We start from the raw sequence: 25,303 nt of genomic DNA, 5'->3' as shown, positions 1-25,303 counted from the left end.
GCCTTATAGAAAATGATTCAGAGGCCTCAGTCATGTTCTTACTCATTCACTTTTTTTCTTCTGTTCAACAGGTGTTATCCTATTGGGTTAAAGATTTTAAGCAAGTGAAATAGTGCTCCTACCTATACTTGACATTTCTTGTTCTTTGGCCTTTGGTGTGGCAGGCAGAATTCTAAGATGACCTCATGGACTCTCACCCTTTCCTTATTCTCTCCCCTTAGAGTATGAGTAGAACCTGAAAGTGTGATGAATGTGAGACTAGAGAGTGAACAGAGTTGCTTCTGAGTATGCTTAAGATTCTTGATTGTGAAAAGATGGGAAGAGAAAGGGTGATCGCTGGGAGTGGGGACACCAGATACATGATGTGTCTGGAGATACAGAAGAGAGAAGGAATTTCGTGAAACAAAATCCCATAAAAATAGCATATGAGATGGTTACCATGGGATGGGAGTAAAGAAGAGATCACCCCTGAACAGAAGTCTTACTGCTTTGTCTGTATCTTTCTAATAAGTAGGAGTGAAACGAGGGAGAATCTCATTTGCCTGAAGAGAATGGGACATTGTAAGCTTTGTCATAAAATCCGAGGGTTTAATGTTGATGCACATATTCATATACCTGCCACTCATTAGCCTCTAATGTAACCTTAACTTGATGGTATGTGCCTAGTAGACATTCAAATTCCTCAAAGTATTACAGTTTCTGGGTTTTTTTTCTGGGCATCTTGTAAAATTGTACTTCTCTCTTCCCTTGCAGTTAGGCATGGCTGTAAGAGTTGCTTTGCCAACCTCTTTTGGGAAAACACCTTAGAACCAGTTCTCAATCACTATCTTTTCTTCTCTGCAACAACAATCTGCAGTTATTTTGAGTGGGCTGTTCTGCCAACCTGAGCACTGGAGAGAGAAATAGTACAGCTTCCAGTTTATCCATAATGAGCATTTCATGAGAGTAAGAAACACACATTTCTTGTTTTAACATATTGGGGTTTGGGAATTGATTGTTACTGTAGCACGATCTAGATCACCCTGACAAAAGCAACACACAAGGAAAAAACACTTGGCTCCCCATTATTGAGATATTCCCCAAATGCATGAATGACGCCATGCCATGTGCCGAGGACCATTAGAGCAACAACCAAAAATGGCAACACAACAACAACAGCAGCAGCAAACACAATTGTGTCTCCATGCGTAGCCCTCTGGGCTTCCATGGCAATTATAGTGACTGGGAGGATTGCACTGACTTTTCTAAGAATTCACTGCTCTCTCGAAGCAGGGACTCTATATCCACATTTTCCATATCATTTCTCCACAGCTTGTCCTTAGGGTAAAAGAACAAGGGCTTTTATAACACATTCCATTGGCTGGGTTTATGATGCTCTGCCTCACTCCCTCTGCTGTGAAGTAAAGCTGAATTATAAAATAGGGCCGGTCTTATCTTGGGCAGCCATGCAACAATGGTTTCTGGAGGTGAGTGTTGAAATATGTCTTGGGGCTTTGGGAAATGTTTTCAATTCAACATTCTGTGATCCTTGTCCAAAGATCCTTGATAGCATCCTTTAGGCGTCACTGAATACAATCAGCACACACACACACAAAAAAAAAACAAAATCTTTGCATTCAGATGCCTTTAACAAGTAAAGAAGCAAATATCTAGAAAATACTTTGTAGACTAAGTAAAAATATGACTCTAATTACATGTATATATATAAATAATAATAATGTAGTCATGTACATTCATAGATAGTCATATATATTAGGATTCAGAGTCTTTGAGAAGAATATTGCCCAGGTGTCAGAAGATTTGGGTTTTAGTCCAAGCTTATCATTAAACAAGAAACCTAAAACAAATGGCTTGGCTTTCCTTACATTTCCTATTTATACAATAAAAACATTGAGTATATAAACTAATTGTTCTCTGAGGGCTCTTAAAACTCTGATATTCTAGGATTTTATTTATTATTATGCCACAATCTCATCTAATCATAGTAACAATAGCTAACATTTCAGTTCCAACAACTATGGAGGATTGTTGGCAAAGATAGTGACAATTATTCCCTTCCCTTTGTTGTATGAATTTGTAGTTCTATCAAATGGTAGAGTCTAGGCTGGACTTGTGGTTTTCTTTGACCCATAAAACAAGGCAGAAGTGGTGTTGTGCCAGTTAGAAGCCTAGGTGTCAAAAGTCTTGCATGCTTCCTCTTTTTCTTTTGGAACACTGCTGCTACCTTATGGACAAGTTCAAGGTAGGGTACTGAAAGATCTGAGACATGTGGCCCATGCAAATTCCATCACCCCAGCCAACAGTTACCCAACCGCCAGAAAATGTAAATGAGACCACCCTAGAGAAACCAGCCCCCAGCCAACCCACCAGCTGACCTCAGACTCCTGAGCCAGTCCCGCTGAGATCTACCAATACTAGTTCAGATCAGCAGAGCCATCCAGATTACCTGTAGACTCATAAGCAAAAAGACATTGTTGTTTTAAGCCACTAAGTTTGAGGGTTGTTTGTTACATAGATGTAGTAATAGATAATTTATGCAACATGTCAAAAATTAATTCATTTGATCCTTACAACAAATCAATAAAGAGCTATTATTATTATTATTATACTCATTCTACAGAGGAAGAAACAGAGGCAATTTACTTGCCCTACTAGTGAGCAGATGAGCTGGAATTTTAACTCAGGTTGTCCTGCTCTAGAACCTCCATTTTTCCTATGATAAGCACAAACTAGTAAATAATTTCTGCTAATTGTAAGAAATATCTGCCACCTATATAAGTCTGTCTGCCAACCCACACTTCCACGTTAAAGTGAAATAAAACACATATAAAAATTTCACAGTTTACATTCACATTACACATCTTCATCCACATTGTCTTTGAGTTATGGATGCCAATAATAATTTCATTTACTATCTCCAAAGGCAGTCTTTACAAATCTCCCTCACTTTCATTTATTTCAAAAAAATTATTGAGAAGGAGCAGCAGAAATAAATTCCTTCCCACCCAGAGAAGTTTTTTTTCTACAGATCTGGAATCTGAGGAGTCACACTTTCAATGGAACACCCCTTTACTTACCCTCACCTAATTAAATATTGCTCTTCTTAAGGATGTTTCATAGACATTTCCACCAACTGCTGCTAATGGCAGAGACAAGGGAGAGATTATTTTAGTGGGTGTTTCTGACCACAGCCCAAAGTGATCCCTTGGGTATGTTGCATTGCATAACAGATTACCACAATAACAAACCTATATTATCTCATTGTTTCCATGGGGCTGAAATCCAGGTACACCTTATCTGGGGTCACTGGATCTCTTACAATCAAAGGGTCAGCCAGGGTTGCAATCATTTCAAGACTCAAATACGGAAGAATATGCTTGCAAGTTCATGCATCTAGTCATTGGCAGGGTTCAGTCCTTGTGGGTGGTCTGACTGAGAGCTTTAGTTCTTTGCTGGCTGTTTCTGACCGGGTGGTCATCTCAGTAGGGCAGTTGACAACATGAAAACTGGCTTCATCGGTGGGATTAAATGAGAGGAGAGAGAGAGAGAGTGAGAGTTTCTAATTTTCTCTAACCCAAACTTGCAAATTTATTTCTATTACTTTTGCTGTATTCTATTTCCTTTTTTTAAAAAAATATACATTCATAGGGTGTAAGTGCAATTTGCTACATTGATATATTTCGTTGTGGTGAACTCAAGGCTTGCACTGGAGCAATGCACATTGAACTTGCCAAGTGACCTCCCATCAAGACCCCCCTCCCACCCCAGCACACCTCTAGGTTTTTATTGTCCATCATTCTACTCTTTGTTTCCATGTTTACATATTCTTTAGCTCCCACTTACAAGCAAGAATATTTGGTATTTTTCTTTCTGTGTCAGAGTTGTTTCACTTAAGATAATGGCCTTCAGTTCCATGCATGGCGCTGTAAAAGACATTCTTTTTTATGAATGAATAGTATTTCACTGTGTATATATACCTCATTTAATCTAATCTTCCATTGTTGGATACTTAGGTTGATTCTGTATCTTTGTTATTGTGAATTGTGCTGCAGTGCAGGTATCTTTTTATGATTTTTTTCCTGCCTTTGGATGGATACTCAGTAGTAGAATTGCTAGATTCTATGGTAGTTCTATTTTTAGTTGTTTGAGAACTAGCCATGCTGTTTTCCATAGAGATTGTACTAATTTACATTCCCACCAACAGTGTATAAGAGCTCCTTTTTCTCCAAAATTTTGACCAATCTGTTATTTTTTGTCTTTTTAGTAATAGCCATTCTGATTTGTGTAAAATGGTATCTCATTGTGATTTTAATTTGCATTTCTCAGATAATTAGTGATGTTGAACATCTTTTCGTATGCTTGTTGGCCATTTGTATTCTTTTAAACAATGTCTATTAATGTCTTTAGCCCACTTTTAATGAGATTACTTGGGGTTTTTTGTTGAGTTGTTTGAGTTTCTTGTAAATTCTGGATATTAGACTTATATTAGTCCATTCTCACATTTCTATAAAGAAATACCTGAGACTGGGTAATTTATAAAGCAGAGAGGTTTAATGAGCTCACAGTTCAGCGGCTGTAAAGGAAGCACGATGCTGGCATCTGCTTGGCTTGTGGGGTGACCTGAAGAAACTTTCAAACATGGCTGGATCAGAAGGAAGAGACAGAGGAGGGTGTTACACACTTTAAAAATGACAAGATCTCATGATAACTCACTCACTATCATGAGGACAGTACAAAGGGGATGGTATTAAACCATTCATGAGAAACCATCTCCGTGAACAAATCACCTTCCATCAGGCCCCACCTCCAACTTTGGGGATTACACTGTGACAGGAGATTTGGGCGAGACACAGGTCCAAACCATGTCAAGACCCTTGTTGTATGTATAGATTGCAAATATTTTCTCCCATCCTGCAGTTTGTCTGTTCACCCTACTAATTATTTCTTTTTCTGTGACTAGGGTTAGCATATACTCAAGGGATGGGAAATGCAAAAGGATGTATATGCCAGGAGGTGTAAATCATTGAGGGCCATCTTAGAAGTCTGTCTATTATACCTTGCAAGCTAGATACGTCTTTGAAGCTTTGTGTTTTATCTTTAAAATGTATGAATATTTACATTGTATGCAAAAGTCATTATGTCTACATTTATTTTAGCAGAAGGATAGTATCTGAATTATTTATTATCAGGAGATGACGCCTATTTTCTATTCTGTAACTTTTGGTATGCCAGGTTGCAGGCATAAGCTCCGTTTGGAGAAGCACTGCCTGGGTCATTTTCTTATCTTTTCAATTCAAATCAATCTTGTCATTTGTATAAAGGAGAAAAATAAGACCCAAAAGGGACAGTGAAGGTCACCGCTCTCCAAGGCAATGACAAAGTTGAAACTAAAAAAAAATCCTGGGACTCTGGGGTTGGGGCCAGAATAGTTCTTTCAAGACCTTGCTTTAGTTGTGTCTCAAGCACACCTACTAGCATTTAGCACATATTTAATTTGACTTTTCCTAACAGTGCATGGCACATGTGCCTTGTTCTTCCTGTGATGCTATAAGGTGTTAAACTCAACCAAGTCACATTGTTCCCGGCACATTGATAGTCACATAAGACATGTTCAGAGTCCATTCCATTTATTCTTTTTTTCTTAATGTGGGAAGTCTTGAAAATCAGGATACTGTTATCTATCAGAAAACTTTTTTTTTTTAATTAAAATATCTTAGTGTAATCACTCACTCTCCCCTCATGGCTTTTCCCAGGCCCTCATCTTGCTCTCCTGATTCATGATGACAAGCTCCAAACAAGTCCTCTGACTCCAAGTTCTTCTTTATTTCCATACATTCTCCTCTCTTTAGCTTCTATAGGATTTTGAAAGCAGATCTCTTTTTCCTGCTAAAAACTCACCAGTCCTCACATTTTCTTCAAATATATATCCAATTCCTCAGGTAGACCAAGTAGGGTCTTCATGTCAGGACCCTGGCTTAGCCTACAATTTCATCTCATCCCTCTCTTTGTCATCGGTCCTATTCTTCATCCAAACAATACTCCTTAGATATTCCCTAAAAGGCAGAGTTGTTTGTGCCTCCATGCCAATATCCACGTTGTGTCCTCAGCTTTGAGTCACCTTTCCTCATGCCTCTTCTCTCTCTTACTCATTCTTCAAGATTTATTTTAAGCATCTCCAGCATTGGAAGCTTTTTATGTGTCTTCCTCTCCCAGTCTGTACTTCCTACGAAAGCTCTAAGACATTCACTTCAGCTATTATCATTCCTCCTCTTTACATTTTCAATATCACACCCAGACACCAATAACTACAAGATTCACAACAAAAACCACGCAGCAATGAGCTTTTTTCACATCATTTACTAAGCTCTTCTGACACATCAAACACTGTACTATGTATAGTGTATGTTATCCTCTTTCTCTTACAGTAACTTTAAGAGATCAGTGTATATGAGCTTTATGAGTAAAGTTATTTCAGAGAAGTTAAGATACACATGGTCAAAAATAGATCTCGGATGCCAGTCTAGGTCTGTGTCATGTTCTCTTACTATACTTCTCAGATTTATATTATTGAGGCAAATTATCAGGTAAAACTGAATCAGCATGACCTTTAGGACATTGTCTCTGCAATACTCTTGTGAATACCCTTGTGATTGATCAAATTTGTGCAACATTTGCTAAAAATCAGCAACCTTTGCTTTTCCTAATTGAATTTGAGAATTAACTTGAAAGGGGTCCAGGGGCATGGCTACTGGCAGCATGGTATTGGTATCACACAGAACTGTTCTCCTGCTTGACTCCATAAAGTGCTTTTCATTGCTTTTGAAGCCCTCAATGATCTAGTCCCTGCATCTGGATTTTGGGTATCAGATGTTCACAGCAGTGGTTTTTAACCATTAGCATGAACTTGTAGTGCTTGATAAAATACAGATTACTGAACCCCACCCCCAGGGCTTCTAATTCAGCGTTCCGAGGTGGCCCTGAGAATTTGCATGTCTAACATGTTCCCAGGTGATGTGGGTGCTGCTGGTTTAGGGACCATGGATCATCTATTGAAAATGATGAGTTTCAAAAATTGTCTGGGAATGCTAGGGGAAGGGAGGCTATGGTCACACTCCACAGAATGCTTAGGCTGGTTACTGTTCCACCCACTTAGAGAAGATAGCAATCACTCTGCATTCCCTCATGAATTTCCTAGCTACTGAGAGTGAGTTTTTATGGTCATTTTCAGATAATTCGATTCACTGTTTCACATTATTATTAAACAAATCTGGATACATTTCTTCTTAAATGAGATAATAATATCTTTATTGTTTAACCCAAGTTTACTTAGGACATCTATTATTTGCAGTCTAATGCATCCCAAGTGACATGGCCCTTTTATATGAGCTTCTAAAAAGCACCATCTCACCCTCCAAGCCCCACTTCTAGAGGTGTGATTATACCTTTCTTTTTTTCTTCTGTAAACTGAAAGAAGGTCTCCTTTTTTTTTTGGTTTGTTTGTTTTTTTTTGAGATGGAGTCTCGCTCTGTTGCCCAGGCTGGAGTGCAGTGGCGCCATCTCGCTCACTGCAACCTCCACCTCCCGGATTCACGCCATTCTCCTGCCTCAGCCTCCCGAATAGCTGGGGACTACAGGCGCCTGCCATCATGCCTGGCTAAGTTTTTGTATTTTTAGTAGAGACGGGGTTTCACCGTGTTAACCAGGATGGTCTTGATCTCCTGACCTCGTGATTCACCCGCCTCGGTCTCCCAAAGTGCTGGGATTACAGGCGTGAGCCACCGTGCCTGGTCAAGGTCTCCTTCTATCTAAGAGTTTTGGTTCAATTTCTTCCAGTCTTGATGTCGTATTTCATCATTGAATTATTTTAACACAAGTTCCATCAGCCTCCCCCTCTTTATCTTGCCCTCTTTGACATATAAACATGCTCAAGTTTTCTACTCTTAATGTAAAATGCTGAGGATGCTATTCTTTACCAATTCAACTTTAAGACTAAAGACACATTTTGGCAAAGAGATTCTTTACAGCCCAGGTATTGTTGACGTTTCTGTAAAGAGGTGTAGTTATTGTGAAGAGCCCTAGTGAACCTCTGCAATGAGATTTCAGACACAGCAATATTGACCTGTTTCTCCTGGAAAGAAACAGAAGAAGTGTGAGTCTCTAATGCTGGGGAAAGAGAAAGAAACATGCTACTGTTTACATGAGCTGTAGTTTGTAGCTGTACACAGACCACACTTAAAGATATTGCCAGGGACTTCAAGAAGAGGAAGAGAGAAGTCTATGCATGTCCACTTTCCCACTGTAGAATTTATTCAAGAAAGTCTCACTTGTTTAAATCAGAAAGGATTTTTGCTTTAAAAGCAAATAAATGAATAAGTAAACACGTTTCTTTAGAGTTTGATTGAAGCCAGGCATTTCTTATACATTTTACAAGCATGGAATGATAAGGTACTGCTTGAAGGAAATGCGATGGAATGTGAATTAAAATTCAGTTGCCTTGATCCACTGAGTCATGTTAATCGTAATTCTCATCTATCTCCCCCTTTCAGAAAGATTTCACAATGCAGTGTCTCCAGTTTTGATGTCCAATTTCAAATTTGCTGCAATACATTCTCAGTCCACAAAGGCAGCACTGATAGCCTTGGGACAATTCAGAAATTACTTCTTAACTGTCGAATTCAGTAGACTTACATCAGTTCCTCATTTCACCTAATTCATCTACTTCATTTGACACTATTGATGTCTCTTTAGAGAAAATGTTCTTTGCCCTTTTCTGTTCCTCTTCTCCTTTGTCCTTGAAACTTGTTCTCTTTCTGTTTCCAGTCCTTTTGGGCTGTTTCTTGCCGTTTCCTATTTATTAAATGTTTGTATTTCACTTGACCTTGTCCCTGGGCTTTTATTACTCTTTCTGAACTTCCTGGGCAATCTTGCCCAATGTGTGGCTTTCACTCCACCAATTAGCTACCTCCCGTTCCTGGATACTTTCTAGGGCAATAATTCACCCAACGGGGCATTTTAAAAATCTGGGGAGATGCTTTTTTAATATTATGATGAATGACAGAAGGGGCCTACTGGTGTTTAGAGGGCAGGGCTTCGATAGGCTAGATGTCCTATAATATATTATATAGTCCTTCCCACAAAATAGAGAATTATCCCATGCCCCACATGATTTTGAATGGCCAACCTGACACTCATGTAAGCAAAAGATCTGATTATAATTACATGGGCCTAGAACATATGTCTAGTTTTTATAAAATGCCAAAGTATTTTTTTTGCTTATTTTTATTATAAGCTTGAATTCCAGAAATGCAATGAAGGTACAAATCAGTAAGCAATTGTTGTTTAAGTTTTTCAGAACTTTACTAGAAGTAGTTGATCCATAAGGCAATATTGGATGTGGTGGTTTCCAGACACCCACCTGTGACACTGCGGTGACCAGTCTCCTGTCTGGCCTTCAAGTGGATCTGGACCCCACAGAGTCCCCATGTACAGCTGATACCAGGCTGAAATGGATCAGGTGGCTGAGGAATTAAGCCAGTGTCAGGTGGCACACCAGACTGCCAAAGTAAGAGGCTCTACACATACATGGCCTTTCTTCCCTGAAATATATGGATATACAACAGATATAGATCACATAGATATGATCAGTGCGGCTGACAGTTTATGAGATCTGACCACCTCAGGCAACACCAAAGGATTCATCAGCAGATGCCAAGATCTTCAGATGCATAGGCTGATGACGAAGAGATGGATGGTCCTCCTTCTCCTCATCTTTAGGTCAGTCTCTTCTCATTTTGGCTTTTCTACCCAGATCACATCTGTCTCTGACCAGCTTGTCTCTTTGGTAGGTGGAGGCTTGGATGAACACAGGAAGATTATGGAGCAATACTTGAAGCCCAAATGAAGCTCAGGACCCAGAGACTTCTCAAAACTTATCTTCAACGCTCGAACTCTTCTGCAGCCACCTGTTTCTACTGGAGTTTAGCCAGGTGGGAAGGTGGGGCACAGTAGAGATTGGGAGCTTCATTAAAAAGCTCTTTATCTTATGTCCCTCTCAAGCTTAAAACCCTTTAGCGACTCCTTTGCCTGCTACATAAAATTCAAGTTCTTTATCTTGGCCTTCCACAGTTTCAGAGCCAGGCAGCGCTCCAATCCTAAATTTACCACTTAATAACCACGTGACCTTGGGAAAGATCTTTGATCACTATGCCTTGTGTTCTCTTCCAGAAAATGAGAAAACCAATGTTGGACTGTATTGGACAGGATATATGTACTATATCAGGTTCACCCTGGCACTCACTGGCCATATGCATAGAGTCTGTGTCTCTTCCCACCACTTTAAAGACATGGATAAAATGCCCTACCACAGGGCATGAGATCTGACATCCTAATTTGCCACCAGCAAACCTAGAAGTGTGGGAGAGTTAATACTTATGGGGTAAAATTTGACTAATGGAAAATGGGAGACAGCTAACTGCCAGGCAGATAAATTCCCCCTTCTTTCCTTCCTTCCATGAATTGCTGCAAAGTTCCATTTCTCCAAAATAGCACAGTCTATGGGGAGACTTCCCAAGTAGCAGGTGGACACTGCTGTGTCCACCTCGAGGCTTGTCATGAAGCAGTGCCCAGCCTGGTAATACATCATCTTGTATTACTTCCCATTATTTCTTCTCTTGCTTCTTCCCTTGCTTCTCACTCCTAATGTCTTGAGTTTTTACCTCCCCAAATAAAACATCAGTATTTAGTTTTTTGGCTCTGTTTTCTAGGTGACTTTGATGGTGGAGGGAAAGGAGAACCTTAGACTAGGGCAGAAAAGAATGAATTCCACTCTAACTTCTCCTCCTCCTCCCACCTTTCTCAGCTATCTGGAGTACCAAGTACCAGATATTAAGGGAGTCTGTCCTACCCTGCTGTCTCCTGAGGTTGAGGGGATAATGACTATCCTGGCAACTCTGCCAGATAGTTTAGACCTCGTTTCCAGGCTGAGTAGGCTGCTTGAACCCAGAAAGCTAATAGAAAGAAAGGAACGTGGCTATGCTATCAAGTGCAGGGCTGGAATCCCAATTAGGATCAGTCTGCTTCAGTGGTTGTCTCTCTCCTTAGAGATAATGTCTTCTGTAGGTGTTTCCTGAACCCACACTGGTGCCAAGCATGGCCGCATGATGGCTACAGAGAGATGAATCAAATCTGGTTTCTGTGCTCAAGGTACCATTGTGATCTTGGGGCAGAGAGGTCCTCCTAGGTACAGTGGCCATGGAGAAGACGAGCCCTAAAGCAAAGAGTCAGAAAGGCCTTCTGAAGGAAATGACCCTTGAGTCCAGTAAGAGAGTGTAGCATCTAGTAATCCCTCAAATGTTGAAATAAACTGAGCAGGTAAATGAAGAGGAAAGAGGATTCCAGGCAGAGAGCACTGGACTTGGCAACTGTTCAGGAGAGAGTCAGCCTGCAAGTGTCCGTTCATTCATTCGGCAGATATCTTTTGAGCCCACAATACAAGAGCACCAAGGCTATGCGGTCCCATGGTGAAGAGCACCAAAACAACTAAGAAATGTGTCAAGGAATAAAGGCTTCTCAACGAAGTACCTGAGTAAGACCTGAAGGACTCACGGGGGCTGGCTGTATCACCCATTTCTTGGACATACGCCCTTGGTCATGCTCTGTGCTGGACACAAGAATTCAGAGGAGCATGAAGGTACCCTCCCTCTATGGTGGAGCAGAAAGAGCATGGACAATAATTGCAAATATATTCAGTGCTGCCAAGGAAAAGAGCCAGACCTCAGCAGGATCAAACGTATTCGGCTCTCTGGAGAAGCTCCACAGCCTTGGCAATGCCTGCTCCTGCCCTCCCACCCCTCCCTGACTTTATCTTGCTTGGCCACTTTTGTCTGTGTCACTAGTAGCCCCAGCATACTTGGGGTGGACGTCAGATGCCTTCCACCTCTCCAAGTGAGAGGAGTGTATATGACTGAAAGAACAGGGGCAGAAGGGACTAATTTGTGACCTGTTCATTGGCTCCAGAGATTGAGGTCATGGGTATCCAAAGTCACTTTCATTTCTACCTGGGCACCAGGTCCCTTCCATGGAGCAGGCTATCTTGAGTTCCATGGGCCAGGGCTGATCTCTGTTCCCCAGCCCACCTGTCTCACACACAGCTCTGTGGGTAGGGTCAGCAGACCAGATTGCTTATTGTTGGAATGTAAGATGAGAGATCCGGTTGGTGACCTATCATTTTCACTGAGAGGTGGACATGGGGAGTACCAGAGTGAGCAAGGGTGTATGATGTGCACTGTGATGGTGGGCAAAAGAGGCTCCTACCCCTGTGGAGGTCACAATCCAGTGGAGGAGGGATGTTACTAGAAATGTACAAAGTGCTGGGAGGACAAACAGTGGAGACTTGCTGCAATGGGGCCAGGGGCTTAGGAAGGCATTTCTTGGAAATTGTGGTTTGAGGTCAGAGTTAAGGAAAACGAAGCAGACAAAGAAGGTGAGATAGTGATTCAAGGAGAAATAAATCTGTCCTTTATCCAGAGATTACCCTGTGTGAGGCAGTGACTAAGCCTTTCCCAATATCACCCAAAGTCCTGCCTTTGCTGTTTCCTGGCTGTGCGGCTTTGGGCAATTTACTTGTCACTCTGTTGCTTCTGATAGCAAAGGGGATGGAGAGATAGACAAGTTGAAGAGAGATAAGGTTTAAAGCGTTTCCTTTGGCTGCTATCCGGAGATTGGATTAGAGCAGGGGTTTAAGAGACAGGAAGGACTTTAGTGTTTTTGGTGAGAGTCAAGGTGGCTTGGGTCTGATTGTGATAGTGAAGCTAGGGAGAAGTAGAATGTGATAATTAATTAGATTTGCTTGGTGAGGGAGTGGTCAAGAATGACTCCCAGCTTTCTGGCTTGTGTTATTATAAGTAACACATAAAAAGAATGGATGAACTTCGTTAATTTATTTTCTATTTATTGTGATATCTAGCATACTTGAAAAACATATTTTCTGCATATTCAATTTAAAGAATAATAACACTATTTATTTACTCCTTAGGTCACTTCTCCCCAGGGGTAACTGCAATCCTGAATTTTTATTAATCTTGTCTTTCCTACTTATTGTTTTTATTCATATATATATATATATTTCTAAATGATATAGTGATTAGTTTTGTATGATTTTGAATTTTACATTTACTCAATTTGGGGTTCATTGAACTTTTTCCAATCCAAAGGTTTATAGTCTTAATAAAATGTGGAGAAAAGTAATAACAATGTTATGTAATTTGAGTCACCAATTTAACATAACTGCATCAGTTTGCATTCAAAAGGATTCTGCTTATTTATACTATTGTGTTGCGTTCTCTTATTTCGAAATGAAAAACAATTTTTAAAAAACCCATTAAGCTGAAAATCAAATGCTGTTAAGTTTTTTTACTCCAAACTGTTACATGCTTGCTTCCCTCCACATTGCTAGCCTTAGACAACAGGGGAAGGATGATACATAATTAAAGTTAATAAACATTAGAAACCCCTAAATAGCATTCATTAATTGCCAGGCACTATTTTAAGGACCCGGCATATTATAACTCAATCCTCACACTAACCCTAAAGAGATTACTATTGTGCCTGTTTACATACAGCACAGAGGTTGAGTTATTTGCCTACAACACAGAGGTTAAGAAGTGTCCCAAGGACAAATAGCTTGTTGGTGAACCAGAGTCTACACTCTTAAATCACCATTTCACATTAACTCTCGGGAAGGCAGCATCATCAGGAAAGAGCTTTGAGTGTGAGAGATTAATGAAATGTGGGAGACGATGAATATTCGCATTCCAGAAAATCCAAGAGAGACACATCACATTAAAGTATGGCCTTTAAAACCAGTTTATGCCAGTTGTGAGTGGACATGTACACTAAGAGCCAGAAAATTAGTAACTATTATGAAAAGCTTAAGTCCAAGTTGACAGAGCTGCTTGCCACAAAGTCAAGAGCACAGTCTAACATGAAATATGCCTGGTGCTATGTTTTACCTACCCCAGGAGTCTCTCCAGGTTCTGTTAATCTGTATGTTATCCTTAAATTTTCCCATGACTTGGACTATCCTTCCTAGTTATTAAGGATTGATAACTTGACTCCCTGTTTATCTAAAGACAGGCTCGGTTTTTCTCGTGGGTTCTACCCAATGGAAGGTCCCTATATTTAACCCACTGTAGTCCATGGTCCTTCCCTCTCCATCCCAGACTTCCAGGACCCCAGCCAAGTTGCAGATTTTCAGATTTCTTTTTAGCTAAGATGAGACAAAGAATGCCACCAGATTTTCTTCTATATACATCAGAATACAAAGTGCTGGAGTGGGTGTCTCTAAAGATTCTTTCTTGCTCTAATGATGAACACTTTGTTTTTACTTTTAGTGTGCAAATGGTTCCATAATTTCAGTTAATAGTGTTTATGACAATATGTAATAAATACCATAAAAAGTATAAGTCATTCTGGGTGTGTTAGCTCATTAAAACAAATGCTTGCTAGATTCCGTAGTAAGCTTTAGAAACATGGTGCTAACTCATGTAAATTGCCATGACAAATGTGCTTTAGTACCAATAAAGTGTGTACTGACTCATTAATAGTCAAACCCAACATCTCCCTGTTGGTTCCCAAGAAAAGTCAAGTGGAGATCGGTGGAAGAGAAATTGCTGCCTGAATTCTGCCAACCTTCAGGCATTCTGATTAGCATGTGTGATTTGGCGCCTGTCTCTTGTGACACTGTGCACTTGCTCTATCACCCTTGTGTTTTTGATCCTGCAAGGTCTGGAAAAGCCTCATAGCTCAACACATTCTTCTGGCCAGTGCCTGATGTGCAGTCTTTGGACTTATGTAGACTCCCCAGGCTCCTTCTGTATCAAAAAAAAAAAAAAAAAAAAAGCTTTAAGGAGCTCAGAAGGGGGTTCTCAGATTAAACTCCACACAGGTGAGTGAAAATGGAACCAGTCCAAGTGGTAAACAAGCATGTCTCCTGCCTCAGAAGCACCCAGGAACTACAAGCATAAATATGCAATCATGCTGCGCTGAGGGGAGGCAAGCTCGTGTTTTATAATGCATTTCTGTCTTACACAACATCTGAGATTCCAGGAACAGTCCAGATTGTGGCTGTTTGGGTTTTCCTAGGAAGAAAGCATCTTTTTTGTTACTCAGTAAAAGTATGATTGGGAGTTACAGGAATGACTGTGGAAGAGGTTGAGTATGTTGAAAAATACCTTTGTTGTTCCTTTTGCTGTCAAGCTTTGCTATTTAATTTCACAGTATACAAACTGCTTAAAAACAAAGGATTAAAAGGTTCATTCAACAGAGTCCCATGATCATGAAGTTCACAGGTCTCTAAACCTCAGTTGTCTGTGGATGGTCTCTAACCTTTTATGCTTTTACAGTTTACAGAGTTGACCTTCTCTATTGCATCTGATGTGGATGATGTGGTTATTGTCTCATATCTGCAAAGCACATTAAAGTTTAATGCACACGTTCATGAGATTTCTTTGATTGAATCCTCACCACTGGGAAAACACTGAGAAAGCATATTTCCCCTTTTACAAGTGAGAAAATATGAGACTCGGCGTAGCTAAGAAAATTGCCCAGTATCTTATAGCAAGTAAGTGACAGACATGGACACTAAATTCATTCCTTCTAATTTTAAAGTCTTATGCTTGACTCACTCCATTAAAGTAAGTGGTGGGAAGAGGGAAGTTTCCTCTTTCCTTTAGTACTTCCACCTCCTGTATCCTCACCTTTTCTTGGGAGTAGATCTTGATGAGCAGAATCTGCTCACATTGCCTCTGGCTCATGTAACTTTGTCTTTGCATCAGACAGATACATGCCAAATGACAGTACACAAACAACCAACTTTGATGCCTATTGGATGCAGAATTTACCAGGTATCTGGGATAATAAAGGATCTATAAAATTGAATTAGTCAGTCAAAATAGTTTATCAAGTGCCTATTACATGCTAGACATATGGTGTCTGTCTTTTAGAATGTTTGGAGAAAACAGACTTTTATAAATGTATTGATCCACTCATCTTTCCATTCAATCATTAATTAGCTTAAATCGTTTAATTGCTAAATCATATAATATAGTAGCCCCCTCCAAAAACAAATAAATAAAAGAAGAAAATAAAAAAAAAACCTCATCAAAGGAAACAAATAAAAACCCTCTGGGCCAAATTTATTCAAATTAAGACTTAAGATTGTCTATTTGAAAGCATATCAGCTCCCTTTACATTTTCTCCAGCCCAGTAGGAATCAACTACTCACTCAAGACATTTATATCCACAATGTAATGTTAAGTTTATATAATGGCCAGAGCTAGAATTACCTTGGTTTATTGGACTGCTTTCCTTGCATGCTTTTCTCCTCTAATTCATGCCAATGAGTATAACTTCCCTCCAGTGTAATTCAATTTTTCTTTTCATTCCTAAAGTACACAATCTCAACAAACAGGAAAAGCTTTGACAGTAACACTGAAAGGTTTTTTTTTAAAAAAAAGCTTTTTTAAATTTACTGTTATTTCCAGGTATAGCTATCAGCCTGTACTAGTATACCTATTTGATGTAATTGAATACTTAGAAAAAATAAAATATACTTCATAAAATGCTGGTGTAAAATCAACTGCAGCAAGCAGTTAAAAAAAATCCATCAAGATTTACTAGCATGGAATTTTTAAAAATTTATTCCGTTTTTTATTAGATTTATATTTCAATTTTATGCTTTAATTTCTTATTAAGAGACTGCATAAAAATAAGTATGCAAAGGTCTTAGTTAAACAAATAGTGAACACAACTGTGTGAATACATTATTGTAAAAATGAAATATTTGCCGAAAATCTAAGAGACAAATAGGAAGAGCTAACATTTACTGAGACCTTACTAATAACCAGGCATAAAATACACACGCATTATTAATCCTCTTACCTTCCCAACATTTTTGTTGTTTTATTTTGAGATGCAGTTTTGCTCTTGTCATCCAGGCTGGAGTGCAATGGCATGATCTCAGTTCAGTGCAACCTCTGCCTCCCGGCAGTTCTCCTGCCTCAGCCTCCCGAGTAGCTGGGATAACAGGCCCCTGCCCCTACACCCAGCTAATTTTTGTATTTTTAGTAGAGATGGGGTTTCATCATGTTGGCCAGGCTGGTTTCGAACTCCTGACCTCAGATTATCCGCCCACCTTGGCCTCCCAAAGTGCTGGGATTACAGGCGTGAGCCACTGTGCCCAGCCCAACTATTCTTTAAGACAGGCAGCAGTGTTACCTCATTTTACAGCCTGACCATTTTGGCATATGGAAATTATGGAATTCCTGCCAGGGCACTGAGCTAGTCCATGCCAGAGCAGAGATTTGGGAATTCAAAGCCAGCTTGTCTGAATCTGGCTGTTACTATTGTTATCAAGGAGTCTTGGGTCTGTTGAGATTTACCCATCACCTAATTTGGAAAAGGCACTTTCATTTCCCCTTCCCTTAGCTTCTTTCTTCAACAAAGAATGAAACATTTAGGGACTATTTAAAACACATTAGATACAAAACTAAGCTACTAGCTTCCTTGTATCTACAGAAGTGTTGAAACAGGTTTTTCAAGAAGGAGTGAGTGAAATGTAAGAGTTGATGGGACCCCTACACATGGCCAGGTTTAAAAACAAATAGAACAAAGTCAATTATTGGGCACAGAAGCAGCATATCTGTGCTCAAGTTAAATTAAAGTAATAAAGGATAGTAGAAAGTAGATGAAGTTTGAACTGAGGTACAGGTGGACTACAAAAGTAGTGTTGAAAGATAAACAGAAAAAAGAAAAAAGGCAGGTGGGTGAAGACAACTGTACATATTGAAGAAGCTGAAAACAGTGGGTTAGTGGGTGTAAGGATTACATTCCTCTAGGAAGAATTGGACTAAGAGAGAAAGTTGTTAACAGATAACCTTCTAATCCCCAATAGGAACTGGATTTCAACTCACCGTGACTTGGCTTCCATTGTTTGATGCAACAGGCCCCCTAAGAGCGGGTTCTCTCCTCCAGCATCTATCATTTTAAATTTCCTAAGAAATTATTTCCTGACTTCATTACTTGGCAGGTGTATTAGTTTCCTATTGCTCCTGTAACAAAGTATCACAAAATTTGTGGCCTAAAACAGTCTAAATGTATTGTTTCCCAATTCTGGAGTCCAGAAGTCCAAGATCAAGGTGTTGGGAGGGCTGATTTCTTCTGCAGATTCTGAAGGAGAATCTGTTCCAGGCCTCTCTCCTAGTCTCTGGTGGCTGTAGACGAATGACCCTTGGTATTCCTTGGTTTGTAGATGTATCACTCCAATCTCTGACTCTATATTCACATGGCCTTCCCTCATTGTGTCTATATGTCTTTGTATATTCACATGATAGTATTCCTGTGTTTCTGTGTCTGTGTTCAAATTTTTCCCTTGTTAGGACACTAGTCATAGTAAATTAATGCACAATGTAATGACCTCATATTAATTTAATCAAATCTGCAAAAACCCTATGTCCAAAGAAGATCACCTGTGCAGTTACTGCGGGTTAGGACTTCAACATGTGTTTTTGGGAGGACACGATTTGACTCCAGACAGTGGGGTGAGATCTGATGTTTCACTACCTGCTAGTTTTTCATATTTTACATCTGAGAAAACCAAGTCTTAAGATATTCAAACATCAGGTTTTATTGGCGTGATTTGATCCCAGGCCCAAGTCCTAATGAAATTTTTCTTAGTATACCATTCTGGAAAACTTCTTTTTAGCTAATGCTCATGGGGTCCCCTAAAAAGCCATGGTAAAAGATGTGGTTTAGGGAATGGGGCTAAGGAAGGTGAGAGTTGGGGTAACAATTATCTCTATTGGTATCAATGGTACTTTGTACCACCTGGTACTGAGTAGACACCCAATATCTGTTTCATCAATGCAGAAAATCACACAAAGCATCAAGGACACTGATAGCAATGAAGGACTGCTTTTGATAATTCAAATATCTCACCAACAATTTTTGCGATCTCCTCCTGGTACGCTGTATAGCACACTTATCTGAAAATTGGCTTCCAGATTCAATTTCTCACTAGAGGTCTGCCTTCACTTCACCACTTAATAGAAAGCTCTACAGGATGCCTTACTTTTCTGTTCGAAAGCACTCTCTTTAGAACAGAAGCTACAGAATAAAAGAGATCTGGTGTCAAACCCCAGCCCATTTCCTTGTTGGCTTTGTGATCTCAGGTAACATATATTAATCTTTCTTAACCTCGGCTTCTTCATCTATAAAGTAAAGACAAAGATAGCACCTGTGAGGATTAAATGAGCAAATCTAATGTAAAATGTTAGAGAATAAAACCTGGTCAACAGAATGTGGTATGTTGTTATCATCATAAGTATTCCATGTACTTGACTTGACACATTGTATGTGATTTTACACATAATGTTCATAACATTTTTTGAGGTAGGTGCTACTTTTATCCCCATTTTGCAGACAGGAACTGACACAGAGGGGCTGAGGACCTAGGTTAAGCATTCATGGCTTTAGAGGAGTAGTGAAAGGAATGGGACAGGTTGGACTTAGGCCTGTCTGACTCTAAAGACTTGTTTTTTTTGTTTTTTTTTAATTTTTTTATATTTTTATTATACTTTAAGTTCTAGGGTACATGTGCATAACGTGCAGGTTTGTTACATATGTATACTTGTGCCATGTTGGTGTGCTGCACCCATCAACTCATCAGCACCCATCAATTCATCATTTATATCATGTATAACTCCCCAATGCAATCCCTCCCCTCCCCCCCTCCCCATGATAGGCCCCAGTGTGTGATGTTCCCCTTCCCGAGTCCAAGTGATCTCATTGTTCAGTTCCCACCTATGAGTGAGAACATGCGGTGTTTGGTTTTCTCTTCTTGTGATAGTTTGCTAAGAATGATGGTTTCCAGCTGCATCCATGTCCCTACAAAGGACACAGACCCATCCTTTTAATGGCTGCATAGTATTCCATGGTGTAGAGACTTAAATGTTAGACCTAATACCATAAAAACCCTAGAAGAAAATCTAGGTAGTACCATTCAGGACATAGGCATGGGCAAGGACTTCATGTCTAAAACACCAAAAGCAACGGCAGCAAAAGCCAAAATTGACAGATGGGATCTAATTAAACTAAAGACTTGTTTTTTTTACCTCCTTATCCTAATATGTTGCATTATTTTAGGAAACCCAAAGAAATGTGTTTTGGTTTAACACCAGACAGAAAACAGTCTGAATTTAACTTCACAGTGTTTGTTCAGATATTGACTTCTCAGACACAAGTAGAATAAAAACAAACAAACAAACAAACCTGCTTTTCCTTAGTAGGAAGTGAACATGGCTAGAAACCATCTGTATCTCACTCCTACCCCAGCTCAACCCCTTCCCCATGGCACTATCAGGACTCTCATGGCCTTTCCTGGGTAAAACAATGGCCCTTTGGGTAACCACCAGCATGCAGGAACAGCAAGGTTCCAAATGGGATCCTGGCTAGTTTCAGTTACAAGGAGATTTTAAGCAATTCAACAAAGCATGATATACATACAGGGACCAAAAACAAGTGGGAAAAGTAGGGTGAAGAATCACTGGCAAGCGAGTTACCAAATATGAACACAAGGGATATGTAGAAACAGTTATCCAAATCCAAAAGGAGATTGACAAGCCAGACTATGAGGTGTTGATAAAAAGAAGGAGCTGCAGAAACAAGGAGGGACCTCTGGAGGAAAGCATTTGTGAATGGCTTTGATTTAGTTCCCTTGGTATCCCCTCCTGCAGCTCTGTAAAGTAGCAGACCTCAGAGTTTAGAATCAGATACCAATGCGTCAAGGGCATTCACAGGACCCCCAGTTCGAGTAGCCAGCTGCTATGGTCTGAATGTCCCCCAAAACGTCTGTATTGGAAACTTATTCCCAATGCAACAGCATTGGGAGTTGGGTCCTAATAAGAAGTCTTTATGTCGTGAGGCCTCCTTCCTCATGAATAGATATTGCCACAGTAGAAAGTGTTCATGGGAGTGGGTTCACTCTCTTCTACTCTTCTGCCGTACAAGGACATAATGTTGGTCTCTGCCTGTCTTTTTACTTGGCACGTAAGCATGCAGCAAGAAGGCCCTCACCAGACACCAGACACCATAGATGCTGGTGCCTTGGTCTTGGACTTTCCGGATTCCAGAACTGTGACAGATAAATCCCTTTTCTTTATGAAATTATGCAGTCCCCGGTCATCTGTTATGGCAGCCCAAAGCACACTATGACACCAGCTCTTCTCTACTCATTTGTCGGACCACCTCAGAGGGACAATCAACATGAGGTCAAATGCATTTACCTTGAGGATGCTACAAAACATAAACACTACCTACTGACATAGAATGTGTGAATCTACCTTGCTATAAGAAATTAAAGCATTTTGGTCTGCACTAAAAGTAGAATTCAATTACTACAGGAAGACCTACGATGAAGGAATAAAAGAAGAGGTATGTAATGAATACGAGTCACAAGAGTACATTGGTGAACTTGGTTTCAATTATCCCAAGCATCAAGAGAGTTAGGGCTCTGAATTTTGTAAAAACTAGTTTATTGCACATTTTAATGGAGGAGGTGATAAAGGCTGTAAATATTCTGCATACTTAGTACTACCTACTTTAAAAAAACTTGAAATATAATTTTGTGTATTTAATATAGGTGGATGATTAAGTCAGGAAAAATTTAAAAGAGATTCTTTGATCTGCTTTTTCAGATTAAAGAGTTTGGTAAATCAGATGACTAAACAACCAACAACTTTAAACCCTCAACTAAAATTTTAGACTGTTATGGCAGAGATATGGATTCATGAAACCTGATGCTGTAAAATGACAACATATATTTCAATTTTGCTGATTGGTTTCAGAAAGTAAAGCCACTCAGGAGAAAGCTGGACATGAGGATTGAACAGATGGTGACTTGAGACTGTAGCCAATTCCCATTGCTAAACTACCCCGAAGTCAATGGAATCACAGCTGTCAAAGAATTGTAGAGCTATTCAGTGGAAATGAAAACCTAATTGTAGAAACAATTCATAGGTTTGATAGGCATGAATCACACCTTATGTTTTTGTGTCTGCCTTTAGGTTCCGACTCTGTGGGTATATCTCAGTCATTTAGCATCTGCTCCATCTTTGAGACTGAGTTTCCAGAAGACCTAATTCAACCAGAAGCAAAAGACAGTGGCCAAGAAGATGGCACAGCATAAGAATTTGGGAAATGGATAAAAACATCCCAGAGACATCCAACAATTAGTAACCATGTGAACAGATTCTGTAATATTGGGTCTGTTGGGCTCTGTGGGAAGGTATTCCCTTTGGAGATGACTGAAATGGAGATTTTGAACCACTTTCAATGACACAAGTTTGGGGTTAACATGGAGAAGGTGCTTCACACAATACACCATGTTTCAATAACTGTATTCTTACTGAATTGTTCAAAATTAGTCAGTGACTAATATTAGGCCTCTAAGAACAAAATTCATTAGGTTTATTTAGCCTGTTTTTGTATTACTGCTACAAAATCCAGTAATTTAAATAGCTAGCTGAATACTTTTGACGTTAAAGAGCAAAATTCCATGAAGATTTTAGATCAAGAGAGCTACCGCTGAGACTAAACAATGCAGATTTGTGGTAAAGTGCAATGAATTTGTTGAACTGCCAAGGCTTCTGATCATCACTGTCGAAAAAGTAATGCTGACTTCTATCTGAGCTTTCTCATTGCCAACTATTGAGAATGTCTGGATTATCCAGATGTTGCAACACAGTTGCATTTTTGGCTTCACCACTCCCTCTAAGCTGTGATTCTGTTTTTTCTTATTGTTGATGTTCTTTGTTTTTAATATGAGGAAAATTTGTGTATTATGCTTCAGTTTTAGTTTCCTTAATCACAGACTAGACAAAAGAAAATTGGCTTGGTTTCCATTAGGAAACCACTTAGAAGCCGTTATCAGAATCGTAGACATCACTGTGAACTATGTCCAGGTGTTGTCATGAAAGTATGACACCCTAGAGTGGAAAAAGCAACCTGGGTTTCAGAGACTGTTTTACTCCTTTATCTGGAATGTTGTTTTAGCTGCTATGGCTCCAACAGGGTGAACATAGCATTTTATTTAATCTAAATATCTTTCTTCTTTTTTTTCTAAGTTGTGAAAAGTCAATTACCACATTTCATCTCTAGCCTCTCATGAGGTTTAAATTATACAAGGAAGAAATATTTACAACGTCAAATGCTGAAGATTGTTGGGAGTCAGAAGTGATTGTTCAGAATCAGTTTTAATGACAAGTCAGAAATTAGATGAAGACATGAAATGCTAAGCCCCCAATGTGTTCTGAAAAGTTAAATAACCATCTTACATCAGTTGGTACCTTTTTGAAAGGATCCAGGATGCATAAGTGATAAATTAGTAAAAAGCACTTTTAAAAATCAACAAAAACTTGGCAGGAAATGGAAGAAAAGAGAAGCAAGGCATGCATTCTAATACATATTAAGAACAAGCCAAAGTGCAGTATTTGCTTTAGGGTTTTACTGTTCATTGTGTCAAAACTGTCACAGATTTTAGATTTTTTTTTTTTTAAATGGGGAAAGTGAATGAGGCAGGTAGATAAGTAGAAAAAGTTGTGTGAAACTCTTTGGTACTGAAAATAAATAGTTGTACTTCTCTGTGACTGCAGTTAAACTTATTCAAAGCTCAGTGTCCTAGTGGAAGAGTGGAAGTGAACCTCACATAGTTGTTCAACAGTTCTTTGAGTAGGCAAAAATTTCCACCCATCATGTTTATTGATCATGATTTTTCTTTTCTTGGACTGTTATTTTAAGATCAGTACACACTTTGCTTCTTACCTCTACAAAAAAGTGTAGGATCTCATGGTCCTGTGTATGTGCTCTATAAAGTCCATGATGAAGGAACCTTGTCTGTCTTTTGTTACACAGCCCAACAGAGAATAGAACCTGACACAGTGGAGTCGCAAAAAGCATAAGCATGTGTCGAATGAATAAAGAATCAACTCGCTTTATTCTATTTTTTCTAACTATTTATCCTTCTCTTCTGTTTTTCTACTTACTAGTATTTTATCTTGTTTGTTTTATATGTAATTTTGAAATCCACCTCAAATCAAAAGGACAGGGAAGAAAATTTCAGATTTCAGGTAGCTATAAGTAATACTCCCAAGAACCATTGAGGGTAAGATGCAGGAGAAAGTCTGGCATAGAATATGACTTTAGGTTTATAATCAAAGACTTGCTTGTATTTTACCCCCAAATTACACAGACTTATAAACCTAGCCATTGCCATAGATAGGCAGCCACAGGTTCCTCCTGGGAAGAACTGAGCTGATCCTTTTTAATTACTTCTCACATGTTCACCTGTTAAATAAGCTACTTCTCTTCTGCTGGTGTAATGGCTAATTTTATGTGTCAACTTGACTGGGCTAAGGGATGTCCAGAAAGCTGAATAAACATTATTTCTGGGTCCATCTGTGCAGGTGTTTCTGGAGAATGTTAGCATTTGAATCAGTAGATTAAGTAAAAAAGATTACCCTCTCCAATGTGCGTGGGCATCATTCAATTTCTTGAGGATCTAAATATCATAAATTCACTCGCTGTCTCTAAGCTGGGACATCTATCTTCTTCTGCTCTCACACCTCAGTGCTCCTGGTTCTTGGGCCTTCAGACTCAGACTGAATTATACCACTGGCTTTCATGTTTCCCCATCTTGCAGATAACAGATCATGGAAGTCTTAGTCTTCCTAATCTTGCAAGTCAATTTCTATAATAAATCTTCTCTTACAGTTACATTTAATAAAATATTCTCTTATAGATATATGTGGAGTACTAATAACAAAAAGGATTCAGACTGATGGGAACACAGGAAACCAAAAAGATAAAGGAGATAAGATATAAATCTGCCTTTATCATGGTCCAGGACTTAGAGCCCTCCCGCACAAATAACTCACAATCATCCTGCACCTGACTTATCACCAGACCCTTGGCTGATAGAAAAATACAAGTTAGCTCCCTCAACCTTGACATTATCAGTACTGCATATAGCCCTCTCCAGCACAAGCACCATCCTATAAAATTCCCAGCAAGCCTTTGTCTCCTTGCAGTCAGGTCCTCTCTTTCCTCCCTTGCTAGCCTGCCCCTTGCATCCTTGCAATGTATTTTCTCTATTGTTTTTATTTTTATTTTATTTTATTTTTATTATTATACTTTAAGTTCTAGGGTACATGTGCATAATGTGCAGGTTTGTTACATATGTATACTTGTGCCA

General features: G+C 39.4%; 1 long non-coding RNA gene across 1 annotated transcript in view; it reads left to right on the top strand.

Annotated features, from left to right (window-relative positions):
• Positions 1–22,393, top strand: part of LOC105515521 — a 29,007-nt gene extending 6,614 nt beyond the window's left edge. Inside the window, exons 2-4 of the long non-coding RNA XR_001002338.1 lie at positions 9,345–9,562; positions 9,846–9,986; positions 22,119–22,393. This is a non-coding gene — a long non-coding RNA (uncharacterized LOC105515521). The remainder of the gene's footprint in view (positions 1–9,344; positions 9,563–9,845; positions 9,987–22,118) is intronic.
• The last annotated feature ends 2,910 nt before the right edge of the window (positions 22,394–25,303 follow it).

The sequence above is a fragment of the Colobus angolensis genome, unplaced genomic scaffold (assembly GCF_000951035.1).
Source record: "Colobus angolensis palliatus isolate OR3802 unplaced genomic scaffold, Cang.pa_1.0 Scaffold262, whole genome shotgun sequence".
Classification (NCBI taxonomy): Eukaryota; Metazoa; Chordata; class Mammalia; order Primates; family Cercopithecidae; genus Colobus; species Colobus angolensis.
This window is presented reverse-complemented; position numbering and strand designations above follow the sequence as displayed.